The sequence below is a fragment of the Lithobates pipiens genome, unplaced genomic scaffold (genome assembly GCF_037356315.1).
Source record: "Lithobates pipiens isolate NorthernLeopardFrog02 unplaced genomic scaffold, aLitPip1_a1.2 Scaffold_28, whole genome shotgun sequence".
Classification (NCBI taxonomy): Eukaryota; Metazoa; Chordata; class Amphibia; order Anura; family Ranidae; genus Lithobates; species Lithobates pipiens.
Window position 1 is genome coordinate 102,225,785 of NW_027507789.1, and position 14,765 is coordinate 102,240,549.

Here is a 14,765-nt window from a genome sequence, read left to right on the forward strand (position 1 = left end):
CAAAACCGGATAAAAACCTGGAAGAAGTCAGTAATTATAGACCCATCTCCCTCATCAATAGCGACTTAAAAATCCTTACCAAACTCCTTGCAAATCGTCTAGCTTCCTTCATTAACCGATATGTTCATAAGGATCAAGTGAGGTTCATCCCAGGCAGACAGGGCCCTGATCAGAAGAGCCATAGACATAGGGGCTGATTTACTAATATGAATGTGCTGCGTCGGTTCATACCTCAATTTGTGCGGCAGATAAATTATTAAGTGAGCGTATGAACTGGCGCGCGCAGAAGCGCAACAGATGATATCATTAACAGTCCATTCACACAGGGGCAACACGACTTCCAGCGAGACTTTGGGAGGCAACTTGGACACGACTTGAGTGTGAATCACAGCACGACTTGGGGTGACTTACAGGTCTGGCATGGATTTTAAGGGGAACCCCGCGCCAAAAAAAAACAAACCACTTGTGTCTTGTCATCAGCACATTGTCTGAAGAACTGCCACGCTAGGGCACTCTTTGGGCCTGGCTTTGGTGTGCTCGGTCCCTTGCTGCATTGGGCAGTAGCAGGCGTACTGTCTAGGGGACAGACACTCCGCTTTTGCACCCTGCTCCCTCTTCTGCTGTGTTGGTGGCTCTGTGCGACCACCGCCTCTTCCTCCGAACAAGAATAGCAGAATAGAGCAACAGTACCGAAAGGGTGTATCTCACACATACAGATATGCAGAAAATGATCTTCAAAAAAAATTTTTTTGCCCTAAATTATTATTTTTTTGAATAGCAGACTAGAAGAACAGTATCTAAAGTGTGTATCTCACAAGTACAGATATGCCGGAAACACTGTAAAATATTTTTTTTGCCCTAAATGGGTGTTTTTAGAATAGCAGAATATAGCAACAATATCTAAAGGGTGTATCTCACAGTAACATTTGCAGTGCTGGTGCACTGAGCTTGCATAAAATGCCTGCTGACACCAACCTAACTAACAGATGGATAAAACTTTTCTCTGGCACTGGGCTCAGGGCAGGGTAAAAAGATTGTGCACTGCACCCACATAACAAAATCAAGGTAGATCGCTGAGTAATTCGATTTCTGAAGCTGGACTCCTATCTAATTCTCTCCCTCAAAGCAGCAACAGCAACCTTTCCCTACACTAAATAAAGCAGAGTGACGTGCTGTGCTATGTCCCTCTAGCTTATATAGAGGCTGGGTCACATGCTGCACTGGCCAATCACAGCCATGCCATTAGTAGGCATGGCTGTGATAGCTTCTAAGGGCACACAAGTTAAATGAATGTTGATTGGCTGCCCTGCAGCTGTTTAAAAAGCGCCATTACATTACCAAACCCGAACATACAGTAAATTGTTTTGGGTTCGAAAACAGTTCGGGTTTGCTCAACCCTAATGATAACCAAATTTAAAGAACAGCAAACCTGCCAAGAGATGCCCGCACACAACAAAATTCACAGACTGGGCAAGGAGGGCATTAATCAGAGAGACAGCACAGAGACCTAAGGTAACCCTGGAGGAGTTGCAGAGTTCCACAGCAGAGACCGGAGTTTCTGTACATAGGACGACAATAAGCCGTACGCTCCATAGAGTTGAGCTTTATGGCAGAGTGGCCAGAAGAAAGCCATTACTTTCAGCACATTTTGAGTTTGTGAAAAGGCATGTGGGAGACTTCCAAAATGTATGCAGGAAGGTGCTCTGGTCTGATGAGACTAAAATTGAACTTTTTGGCCATCAAAGAAAACGCTATGTCTGGCGCAAACCCAACACATCACATCACCCAAAGAAAATCATCATCAGCAGTCGGGACTGGGAAAATGGTCAGAGTTGAGGGAAAGATGGATGGTGCTAAATACAGGGATATTCTTGAGTAAAACCTGTACCACTCTGTGTGGGATTTGAGGCTAGGACAGAGATTCACCTCCCAGCAGGACAATGACCTCAAACACACTGCTAAAGCAATACTTGAGTGGTTTAATGAGAAACATGTAAATGTGTTGGAATGGCCTAGTCAAAGCCCAGACCTCAATCCAATAGAAAATCTGTGGTCAGACTTAAAGATTGCTGTTCACAAGCACAAACCATCCAACTTGAAGGAGCTGGAGCAGTTTTGCAAGGAGGAATGGGCAAAAATCCCAGTGGTAAGATGTGTCAAGCTCATAGAGACTTATCCAAAGCGACTTGGAGCTGTGATAGCCGCAAAAGGTGGCTCTACAAAGTATTGACTTTAGTGGGGTGAATAGTTATGCACATTGACTTTTCTGTTATTTTGTCCTATTTGTTTGCTTCACAATAAATAAAAGAAACATCTTCAAAGTTGTAAGCATGTTTTGTAAATTAAATGATGCAAATCCTCAAACAATCCATGTTAATTCCAGGTTATGAGGCAACAAAACACAAAAAATGCAAAGGGGAGTGAATACTTTTGCAAGGCACTGTATGGGATTTTTCACGAGAGGCACTGTTGAGTAGGGATGAGCCGAACACTTCCCTGTTCGGTTTGCACCAGAACATGCGAACGGGCAAAAAATTAGTTTGAACACGCGAACACCGTTAAAGTCTATGGGACACAAACATGAATAATCAAAAGTGCTAATTTTAAAGGCTTATATGCCTGGTATTGTCATAAAAAGTGTTTGGGGACCTGGGTCCTGCCCCATGGGACATGTATCAATGCAAAAAAAGTTTTAAAAACGTTTTTCGGGAGCAGTGATTTTAATAATTGTGGCAGCACGCAGGTAAAATAACCTGGTTGTATCCAGGATGGAAAATATGTATGCCCTAAATTCAGGCTTTATGCAGACTTGTACAACTAGAGGTGTGTGCTGGGAGTCCTATAGGGGAAGAGTTAATGAGCCCAGCTGAAGTAAGTGGGCTCATTAAGACCTCTACAAAAAACCCCAGCATGCTTAGGGAGATGCATCCTGGAACCAGTTTTGTGTTTGTATAGACTGGGGAGTGTGACACCTGTTCTGTGCGGTGAGTTAACGCCTGTGTGGCAAACCTCTACAACAGAGACAGGGACTGGTGCGGCACAAGGCTGCACTCAGTTGTTAGACAGGGAATCTATGTGTGTAATTAGAGGTCAAGCTGACCAGGATTTATTTTCATGTTTTTCTTTTGTTTGGCTGTAATATTTTTCACTGCATGTAGCATAAATAAACCGCACCTTTTGTTTTTTCCACCTACAATGCTGTCTGCTGTGCCTGATTTTGTGTTCTGAACACATTCAGGGGGTCACACACACCCGCTGCCGAGCGAACCCCTCACAGTTGGTGGAGAATAGGGATGAACCGAACACCCCCCAGTTCGGTTCGCACCAGAACTTTCGAACGGACCCCAAATTCGTACGAACTTTAGAACCCCATTGAAGTCTATGGGACTCGAACGTTCGAAATTAAAAGTGCTAATTTTAACGGCTAATATGCAAGATACTGTCCTAAAAAGGGTTTGGGGACCTGGCTCCTGCCCCAGGGGACATGGGTCAATGCCTAAAATGTTTTTAAAAATTGCCGTTTTGGCGGGAGCACTGATTTTAATGACGATTAAAGTGAAAAAAAAAAGTGAAATATTCCTTTAAATATGGTGCCTGGGGGGTGTCTGTATTATGCCTGTGAAGTGCCACGTGTTTCCCGTGTTTAGAACAGTCCCTGCACAAAATGACATTAAACGGAAATAACATCATTTAAAACTGCTTGCGGTTTTAATGTTATATCTGGTTCCTGCAATATGGTTGAAAATCATTGAGAAAAATGGCATGGGTAGCCCTCCCTGCCCATTACCAGCCCCTTTGGGTCTTGTACGCATATTAAGAGGAACCCCGTACACATATTAAAAAAAGGAAATGTGTGTGGCCCCCAGGCCCTATATACTAAGAACAGCAGTATACAGGCGGTGCAAACAAGACAGGGACTGTGTAGGTTTGTTGTGTTAAGTTGAATCTGTTTGTAATTTTCAACTGGTACATTTTTAAAGTGTAGCTCCAGTCAAAAAAACTATTTTTAAGCTTTTTGGAAAACATAGGGAAGAGTTATCACCCCTGTATAATTTGTATTGTCATCCATCTTTTTTCATCTCACTTGCTGTTGTCTCCTTCCGTTTGCAAGTAGGAGATGTTTGTAAGTTGGATGTTTGAAAGTAGGGGCCTGCCCTATATGCTCTGCAGAAATGGCAGAACAAGGTGTTGGTTTTGCCACAACATTGTAAGCCCAGAAAGTGACTCTTAGTGGGCGCTGGAGCGTCCTGCTGTGAACGATTATATCAAGAATTGCAATTACATGCCATTGTTGAACAGTGGTAGAAAAATTTACTTTTGGTGGTTGTGGTGCTGGTGCCACAACACTATAAGTCCTCACAGTTACTCTGGGTGGGCACAGGAACGGGCCCTCCTGTGAAATAATATATCAAGAATTGTAATTACATGTCCCTGTTAAACAGGGGCAGAAAAATTGGGCCTTAGGCACTGCAACCTCTCCCATATACTCTATTTTTATTGCAGGAATTAGCCCTGCTGCAAAGCATTGCATCAAAAATTGTATTTAAACGCCCCTGTTAAACAGGGGCAGAAAAATTGGGCCTTAGGCACTGGTGCTGGTGCCACCACACTGCAACCTCTCCCATATACTCTATTTTTATTGAAGGAATTAGCCCTGCTGCAAAGCATTGCATCAAAAATTGTACTTAAACGCCCCTGTTAAACAGGGGTAGAAAAATTGGGCCTTAGGCACTGGTGCTGGTGCCACCACACTGCAACCTCTCCCATATACTCTAGTTTTATTGCAGGAATTAGCCCTGCTGCAAAGCATTGCATCAAAAATTGTAATTAAACGCCCCTGTTATACAGGGGCAGAAAAATTGGGCTGATGGCATCACCCAGAACCAGAAATGTTCTTCCAACATATCAGCGGAGGAGGAAGAGGATAGAGAATCAACATAACAGGACAGTCACTCAGCATCAGCATAGGCAGTCTTGAAGGGATGTGATATTTCAAAAAAAATTATTCGGTTACATCAGCTTCAGGTGCTTGGTAGCTGTGGGTGATCCAAGACTGATTCATCTTGATGAAGGTCAGTCGATCAACTGATTCGGTGGACAGGCGCACCCTGTGATCGGTAACAAAGCCACCAGCAGCACTGAAGGTGCGTTCCGAAAGAACGCTGGATGCAGGACAGGCTCGTAGCTCAATTGCATACTGTGCAAGCTCTGGCCAGTGATCCCTCCTCAAGACCCAGTAAGCCAGAGGATTTTCAGTGGGAAAGGTGTCCAAGTCTGACCTTGCCCCTAGGTATTCCTGCACCATGTAAATCAGATGCTGGCAATGGTTGCTGGAACCGATCATACCTTGGGGCTGCGGACTAAAAAATTGTCTGAAAGCATCAGTCAGACGGCCACCTTCTCCACCGCTCCTTCTGACCGATGCCTCAGCAACACGTTGTGCAGGACCAGGAGTTTGTAACCTCCCAGTCTCTGGGAACTAGTTGCACAGACCTTTCTGCAAGGCCTCCCGGAGATGTCTCATCCTCTGCTCCCTCTGCGATGGCAAGATAAGGTCGGCAACCTTACCCTTGTACCGTGGATCAAGGAGAGTGACCAGCCAGTAATGGTCCCTCTCCTTGATCCGAAGAATACGAGGATCCTTCCGCAGGCTTTGCAGGATCAGGGAGGCCATGCAGCGTAGGTTAGCTGAGGCATTCGGTCCGGAGTCCTCTGGGTCACTAAGGGCAACATTATCCGCAGCTACCTCCTCCCAGCCACAAGTCCACGTGTTTCTTGGGACTGTAAATCATCCCTACAAGACTGCTGCTGCTGATGCTGAGTGCCAGCCTCCACCTCCATGCTGACACAATCATCCTCCTCCTCCTCTTCATCCTCTTCCTGTGTGATGGGTGGCACAGCAGGAACACTGTCTGGATAAAGGGGGCCTTGAGAGGCAAGGAAGTCCTCCTCTTCCTGCCTCTGTTCTGCCTCAAGTGCCCTGTCCATTATTCCACGCAGCGTATGCTCCAAGAGGTGGACAAGAGGTACAGTGTCACTGATGCATGCACTGTCACTGCTCACCATCCTTGTGGCCTCCTCAAATGGTGACAGGACAGTGCATGCATCCCTGATCATGCCCCACTGGCGTGGTGAGAAAAAACCAAGCTCCCCTGACCCTGTCCTGGTGCCGTAGTTGCACAGGTACTCATTGATGGCCCTCTGCTGCGTGTGCAGCCGCTGCAGCATGGCCAATGTTGAGTTCCATCTGGTGGGCATGTCACATATAAGGCGGTTCATGGGCAGGTTCAACTCCTTTTGGAGCTCAGCCAGCCGAGCACAGGCATTAAATGATCGGCGGAAATGCACACAGACTTTCCTGGCCTGCTTCAGGACATCCTGTAAGCTGGGGTACCTGCCCAAGAACCGCTGCACCACCAGGTTAAGGACGTGAGCTACACAGGGCACATGGGTCAGTTGTCCCTGTCGGAGGGTGGAGAGGAGGTTGGTGCCATTGTCGCAAACCACCATTCCTGGCTTAAGCTGGCGTGGCGTCAACCAGCTGGTTCTGAGGACAGAGCACTGGAAGAGGCCATGGAGGAAGAAGAAGAGGAGGGGGTGGAGGAGAGAGGTGTGTCACAACCAATAGTAGCATTTTGGAGGCATGGTGGCGGAACAACCTCCAACACTACTGCACCTTGTCCTGCATCCTTCCCAGCTGCCAGAAGAGTGACCCAATGGGCCGTGAAAGACAGGTAACGTCCCTGTCCATGCCTGCTGGACCATGAGTCAGCGGTAATATGCACCTTACCACTGACCGCCCTGTCCAGCGAGGCAAGGACATTGCCTTCCACATGCCAGTAGAGTGCCGCAATCGCCTTCCGTGAGAAAAAGTGGTGTTTGGGGACCTGCCACTGGGGAACCGCACATTGTACAAACTCACGGAAGGGGGCCGAGTCTACCAACTGAAAAGGCAGCAGTTGAAGTGCTAGCAATTTAGCCAAGCTAGCATTCAACCACTGGGCATGTGGATGGCTGGGAGTGAACTTCTTTCGCCGGTCCAGCAGCTGGGGCAGGGACATTTGCCTGCTATAATCGGACGTGGGTGTACTGCTAGCAGAGTGCCCGGAAGCACTTGGCTGTGACACACCTAATTCTACACCTTCATTCCTCTCAGAGCAGGTTTCAGAGAGGACTGAAGGTCTAGTGGGGTTGGAGATGCCAGCTGATGAGGAGCAAGGAGAGGTCCACTTTGTTCTTTGGTGTGGGTCTTTGAGGTACGCTTGCCAACGAGCTGCATGGCAAGTCAACATATGTCTGGTCAAGCATGTGGTGCCCAAGCGGCTGATGTTTTGGCCACGCGAGATACGCTTGAGACATATGTTGCAAATAGCAGCGGTGCGATCTGATGCACTCGTCTCAAAAAAAGCCCACACCAAAGAACTTTTAGAATAACGCGCAGAGGCAGTCGGTGTGCTGCCCCTAAGCTGGCCCCCGGAGGGCATCCTGCCTCGTTGGACATGTGCCTCCTCCTCCTCCTCCTCCTCTCTCCTACCAGGCACCCACGTGGAGTCAGTGCCCTCATCATCCCCTCCCTCTTCATCGCTGTAGCAAACCTGGCAATATGCTGCAGCTTGTGGAACATGACTGCCAGATTGCTGTCCTTGAGCATCCCCTCTCTCTGCATTCACGCTACTGCCTTCCTCTAGCTGAGTGTCATCATCAGAGCCTACAAAACACTGGGCATCCTCCTGGAGCATGTACCCAACACTGTGCTCAAAGAGTTCAGGAGACTCCTCAGGAGGACGTGGTGGGTCTAGGGAAGGAGTCACTGATGATGACATTGAGAGGAGGGAAGACGATGCATTGGCAGCTGCTTTGCTAGTACCCTCAGACTGGGTGAGATAGGATGAGGAGGATGAAGAGGGCTTGGTCATCCACTCTACCAAGTCGTTGGCATGTTGCGGTTCAGCTGCCGAAAAGAAGGACAAGCGTGTCCCATGGCCACGTGCTGATGACAATGCACCGTGTCCATGACCAGCACTGTTGTCTCTAGACACAGAGCCTGCTTGCCCTCTTTTATCGGCTCTCCTTGCTGGCCTTCCAGACATGGTAATGGCCTGAAGGAAGTTGGGTAAAACAGCAGTTGGGTAGTGTATATTCTGCTGGAGGCACACAACACCCACTAACTCCTGCAGATGCCTTTATTATAGAACACCAGAGATAAAGGGGTATACTGTAATGGAGTCACACAACACCCACTAAGCCCTGCAGATGGCTCTATTAGAGAACAGCAATAAAGGGTAGATACAGGTGTATATTGTGCTGGAGGCACAAAACACCCACTAACTCCTGCAGATGCCTTTATTATAGAACACCAGAGATAAAGGGGTATATACAGATGTATACTGTGCTGTGCTGGAGGCACACACAACTTCCAATAACTCCTGCAGATGGCAAGTGGGCTCAAATAGAGAAGAGCTATGTAGGTGGATATAGTGGTGTGTACTGGGTACAGAGCACGCAGACAGCACGCACAAGCTCCTAACACTACTGACTGCAAGCTCTATTATAAAAGATAGATCACTAGCTATAGAGGTGAGGTGAATATAGCGGTGTATACTGCGGTCAGGGCATGCAGAAAACAACCACTACAGAAGAGCAAGATCGAAAATTGGCCGATAACGATCGGTGTATACTGTGTTGAAGGTACACAGAACACCCACTAACTGCTTCAGACGCCAACACACTACACAAGGCCGCCGCGCTGGAGGCCTTATATAGTGTGGGGCGTGTACTACACAGCCTGAGCTATGATTGGCCACAGGCATGGCTCTCTTCGCTGCTGGTGCTGTGATTGGCCAAGCATGCGGGGTCACAGTGCATGCTTGGCCAATCATGAGCCAGCAATGCACTGCGATGACGCAGTGCATTGTGGGCCGTGAGCGCCACACGAATTTGGCGCGAACGGCCCATAATGTTCGGAATTCGCCGAACGGGCGAACAGCCGATGTTCGAGTCGAACGCATGTTCGACTCGAACACGAAGCTCATCCCTAGTGGAGAATGCGGGCAGTTTTTTTTTTTTTTTAAGGCCAGCATGGAGGAGATACTGAGACAGCTGGCTCTAGCAAATGCAAATCAGCAGCAAACAAATGCAGGTTTACAAAGGAGCCTTGCAGCCCAGCAGCAGAGTCTGGAAGCTCAGTAGAAAGCTCACCAGCAGAGTCTGGAAGCTCAGCAGAAAGACTGCAGAGTCTGGAAGCTCAGCAACAAGCCCAGCAGCAATCTGAAGCTCAAAAAAAATCTTTGGAAAACAGCGCTGTCCAGAAATTACTCGATTAATCAAAACAAGGCCTAAGCCAGTGAGGCAGGCTCCAAACGTGATAATATGAATAATAACAATATACATTCTTGCTGAAGCTCAATGTGAGATACCCACACTAAACACATAGGTTGCAGAGAAAATGTTGGGACTTTAAATGAGGCCAGATGACCTCCATCCCTATTGATACGGTAAAAAGAAAAGGTTGGGACTTTGACGAAGCATGCGATTTTGGAAGCAACAAGCAGAAGAGCAACAAAAATCAAATAGTGTAAATTTATTAACTATAGATTGAATGTATAGCATAGGGCACAAAGATACACAATGTATAATCCATGATCCATCATAAGTAGTAAATGTATTAAAGTATTACACATCAAAAACATCAATCCCACAGTTCATACATCAAAAGCATTGACTTCATGTATAGGCATTTTGCACATAGTAGAAAATCAATAGAATTAAATAAAAACATTCCAGAGTCTAGTAAAACTGCATGTTTGGATATGATTTGTAGTATTTAAAGCTCTACGCGTTTCGTGGCTACATTGCCACTCATCAGGAGCTGATATATGATGAATATCTGTGGGACGAAAAATGGTGTGCCAACAATTAGTCAGGTTTGTATAATAAATAAGAGAAAATGGGGGAAAAGGGACAGTGTATCCAAATCGAGTACCCATACTTACGGGTCAGGGAATGGCGAGAGGCGCAATCACGGGCAACGGAAGTAGCCAGGAGTGTCAACTGACATGGGAGCTGAGGCAGACAGAGCGTGCGGTGTCGCGATGAGGCAATGTACCATTGATGTGAACCAAAAGTGATCATCACCCTAGGATGAATGATTGAATGTGTGAGTGTAAATTAATTAATTGAGATATCTAAATGACTGAAATATAATGTGAATTGGATTAGAAAAGGTGTGGCACAGTTTAAGGAATGTACTATACTATACCATACCTAACCCGGGTCTGCTGTGGTATGGGGCGCAGGTTCTACAGCTTTGGTTTTGTGGTTGGTGGTTTTCTTCTGACTATGGGAGCTGCGATGCGCACCGGGGCTCTCGCCCCTCCTCCCCGCTGGGGGATTGGGCGGGTTCCCCCGCTGCGCATCGACGTCACGCATTCCGGCGTCACGTGGTTGACGTCATCACGTGGGCGCCGTGTATTTATCTGGCGCCTTGCTGGGAGAGAGCTAGTGATTGGCGCCGCTCGCTGGGGGGTTGACTCCCCCGGGGGACGACGCTGTGTCCCCCCCCTACTTGGATTGCCAGCGTGACGTTGGCGGCATCGTGCGGCCGCGGTGAGGCACAAATAACTTCTGGCACAAGACTATTGGACACTATTAGTATGGCTACTATTGCCTTTGATAGCCCTAGGCACCTAGATGGAATGAGCAGCATGTTCAACACATCCAGGTATTGTTTCACAGTACACTCACTTAGTGGTTTTTGTTTTTAACACTCACTTGTTTTGTTTCTGTTTCTGTTGTCGATTTAGTTCACATTTAATTTTTATTTAACGATGGTGTTTACCACTGTTGGAGCATTTCCATTGCCCTCAACATGATTTCACTATCTTACATTCCTTAAACTGTGCCACACCTTTTCTAATCCAATTCACATTATATTTCAGTCATTTAGATATCTCAATTAATTAATTTACACTCACACATTCAATCATTCATCCTAGGGTGATGATCACTTTTGGTTCACATCAATGGTACATTGCCTCATCGCGACACCGCACGCTCTGTCTGCCTCAGCTCCCGTGTCAGTTGACACTCCTGGCTACTTCCGTTGCCCGTGATTGCGCCTCTCGCCATTCCCTGACCCGTAAGTATGGGTACTCGATTTGGATACACTGTCCCTTTTCCCCCATTTTCTCTTATTTATTATACAAACCTGACTAATTGTTGGCACACCATTTTTCGTCCCACAGATATTCATCATATATCAGCTCCTGATGAGTGGCAATGTAGCCACGAAACGCGTAGAGCTTTAAATACTACAAATCATATCCAAACATGCAGTTTTACTAGACTCTGGAATGTTTTTATTTAATTCTATTGATTTTCTACTATGTGCAAAATGCCTATACATGAAGTCAATGCTTTTGATGTATGAACTGTGGGATTGATGTTTTTGATGTGTAATACTTTAATACATTTACTACTTATGATGGATCATGGATTATACATTGTGTATCTTTGTGCCCTATGCTATACATTTAATCTATAGTTAATAAATTTACACTATTTGATTTTTGTTGCTCTTCTGCTTGTTGCTTCCAAAATCGCATGCTTCATCAAAGTCCCAACCTTTTCTTTCCCACACTAAACACAAACCAAAAAATAAAGCTGCGCTAAAACTTATAAATTACAATAATAATATTGTGACATATTAAATTCTAGTATCAAATACTAGACAGTGTGTACTATCAAAAATTGTGCAAAAAATCATCAAACTTAAAACATATAAAAAGTCCAAGGGGAAGAGAAGCACAAAGGCATGAATTCAGTCCATTGAAGTGACTCTTTACAAACACCCTTCAGATGTATAGCAGGTGCGCCCAGAAAGAAAGTTTTATCCACCACCTAATTCAGTGAGGCTTACCAGCTGCCAAGATCTCTTTTTAGGGAGATCATACAAGCATGAAACAAAGCGATCATTCCTGGTCTCTCCAATGGGTTCTGCTGGCGTCTCCAACTCTCATGTCTCCTTCTTAAAGCGTCTCACATTCCACCGTAATTGTTAGGTAAAAGCAGAAAGAAAGGCTCCCATAGCATAATTCCATATAAAATTTTAATCCGAATGTAATAAAAGTAAAACAAACTCACAGATTTCCAGTTGAGTACAAGCGTAAGTAAAATCACGAGCCGGCCGGCTCTCTCCTATTAACACTGCCCGCCCTTCCTGGTCAACGGGGAATGGTGGTGACGTCAGCACGCCGCTCACCCTACGTCGTTTAGTCAAAAATGACTTCTTCCTGGGGTACGGGCGGCGCGCTGATCCACCGCCTTAAATACTCACTGGCAAAGAATGTAACCACCCACTTCCGAGCTCCTGGCTACAGCTCCTAATCAGCCATTTTAAAAAAGGGCAAAAATGATCGTTCGCCCTAATCTTTAACTAAAAAATATAAAACCACTCTAGGGAATCAGAAACAAACCGTTTCCCAAATGGGTTCATATCAACTAGTTCAACTATGTCCCTTAGTTACCCCATCAGGAGAGCACGATCGGACCGAGGCATTCCCCCCATATCCGATCGCACAATTCCGATGTATGCAACCAAAAAATGGGAGGACCCATACTCACTCCCCGACCCTGCTCTTCCCTGTGGGCAAGAGACACGTGACTAACAAATCATCAGACCGTTTCATGAATGTAAAACTTCGTAAAACTATATATAAATCAGAAGAAAAGGAACATTCTCATATACAAAACATTATTCCAATTTAGCCTTATATGCAAAGGGCCATTGGAAAAATGATATGCTAAAATATGCCAAATATATCAAAACACCCCCAAGGGAGCTTAGTTGACCCAGTCCCACAAAGGGGATCACTATCCCATGCATTAACATGGGTCGCCAACCAGCTAGGATAAATTTAAAAAAGGATAGTAAAATGTTAATACTACCTCATACCAGCTCATATCATACCCTTGATCTATACTTAACCCATAAAAAATCGGGGGTTCAATGCAGTCCCCATATACCAATAGAAGAGATTATTCAGGCACTCCCCATCACCCACCCCAAAAGGTAAAGCACCTTCCCTGGGTGGCCTAAAATACTGTAAAGGGTGGCCAAAAACACTACCAGGCCCTACTGGTCAATACTAAAACGGGATATACCCATCACATCTCCTCACGGGGGATGATGTCGGTTAGATGGATATGATCCCGCAGGGCCAAAAATTAATTAATATAATTCAGAATAAGCGCCCATAGTGATTTATGAAAAAAAAACAAAAGAATCGAAAAAATTGAAAAATCCTCTTCTCTAATCATATCAAGACTAGAAATAAGGACCCAACCCAGGAATTCGGAAGTGGTTCACATTAGAGGGATCTAGCCATTGTCTATAAAGGCATTCACGTCAACATCCACATTGAGACCATGGGGTGTATAACACCGTGTTTTATGTATCCACGTCATTTCTAGTCTAGACAAATCGCGCACCAGGGAACTACCCCTCCAGTGCGCTTGGTTCTCCCTATGTATTGGAGCCCACAAGGGCATTGCAAAAGGTATACGACGCCCTTAGAGCTACACGTTATAAAAGGTTTGATTTTATGCTCCCTCAGAGTACTAGTAGAGACAAAAGTTTCAGTTTTTCTCTTTTTGCTTTTGTTCAACATACAGATCTGACACCGTCGACATTGATGGTATCCTGTTATATGTTGAAAAAAGGAAACATTCTTAGTAGGAGGATCTATTACATTAGGAGCTATCCTATGTCTCAGGGAGGGGACCCCTCTAAAGATAATCTCTGGTTTGGCTGGAAGAAAGGTACGGATGACTCTATCATTACACAACAGATGCCAATGTTTACGCAACATCTTTTTGACTAGATAATGTTGGGTAGTTTCATAGTTTCATAGTTTCATAGTTAGTAAGGTTGAATAAAGACACCAGTCCATCAAGTTCAACCTGAGTGTCTACAATTGTCCCTATCCCTGTACATCGCACGCTCACATTGGTCCATGCCCTTAAGGAGCCCACAATCCAAGGTCCCCATTCATACACCAATTGGCCAATTTTTTTGACAGAAGCCAATTAACCTACCTGCATGTCTTTGGATTTGGGTAGAAAAAGTTGTAACAAAAGGGACAACAAGCTTCTCCCTTTCTTTGCCCGAACTAGCCCTCAGCAGAGCGGTTCTATCGCCCTCAGCAATCTGTTCAACAGGGAAGAGCAGGGTCGGGGAGTGAGTATGGGTCCTCCCATTTTTTTGTTGCATACATCGGAATTGTGCGATCGGATATGGGGGGAATGCCTCGGTCCGATCGTGCTCTCCTGATGGGGTAACTAAGGGACATAGTTGATATGAACCCATTTGGGAAACGGTTTGTTTCTGATTCCCTAGAGTGGTTTTATATTTTTTAGTTAAAGATTAGGGCGAACGATCATTTTTGCCCTTTTTTAAAATGGCTGATTAGGAGCTGTAGCCAGGAGCTCGGAAGTGGGCGGTTACGTTCTTTGCCAGTGAGTATTTAAGGCGGTGGATCAGCGCGCCGCCCGTACCCCAGGAAGAAGTCATTTTTGATGAAACGACGTAGGGTGAGCGGCGTGCTGACGTCACCGCCATTCCCCATTGACCAGGAAGGGCGGGCAGTGTTAATAGAGAGAGCCGGCCGGCTCGTGATTTTACTTACGCTTGTACTCAACTGGAAATCTGTGAGTTTGTTTTACTTTTATTACGTTCGGATTAAAATTTTATATGGAATTATGCTATG

At 45.7% G+C, this 14,765-nt stretch overlaps 1 protein-coding gene and 1 long non-coding RNA gene across 2 annotated transcripts in view; both read left to right on the plus strand.

Annotated features, from left to right (window-relative positions):
- The window catches only part of LOC143935546 (uncharacterized), a 445,466-nt gene that overhangs the window by 304,403 nt on the left and 126,298 nt on the right, over positions 1–14,765 (plus strand). The gene's annotated exons all lie outside the window — the stretch shown is intronic.
- LOC143934877 (uncharacterized) lies at positions 10,949–11,564 on the plus strand. Its single transcript, XR_013263407.1, has 2 exons — positions 10,949–11,137; positions 11,244–11,564. It is a non-coding gene; the product is annotated as an uncharacterized LOC143934877 (long non-coding RNA).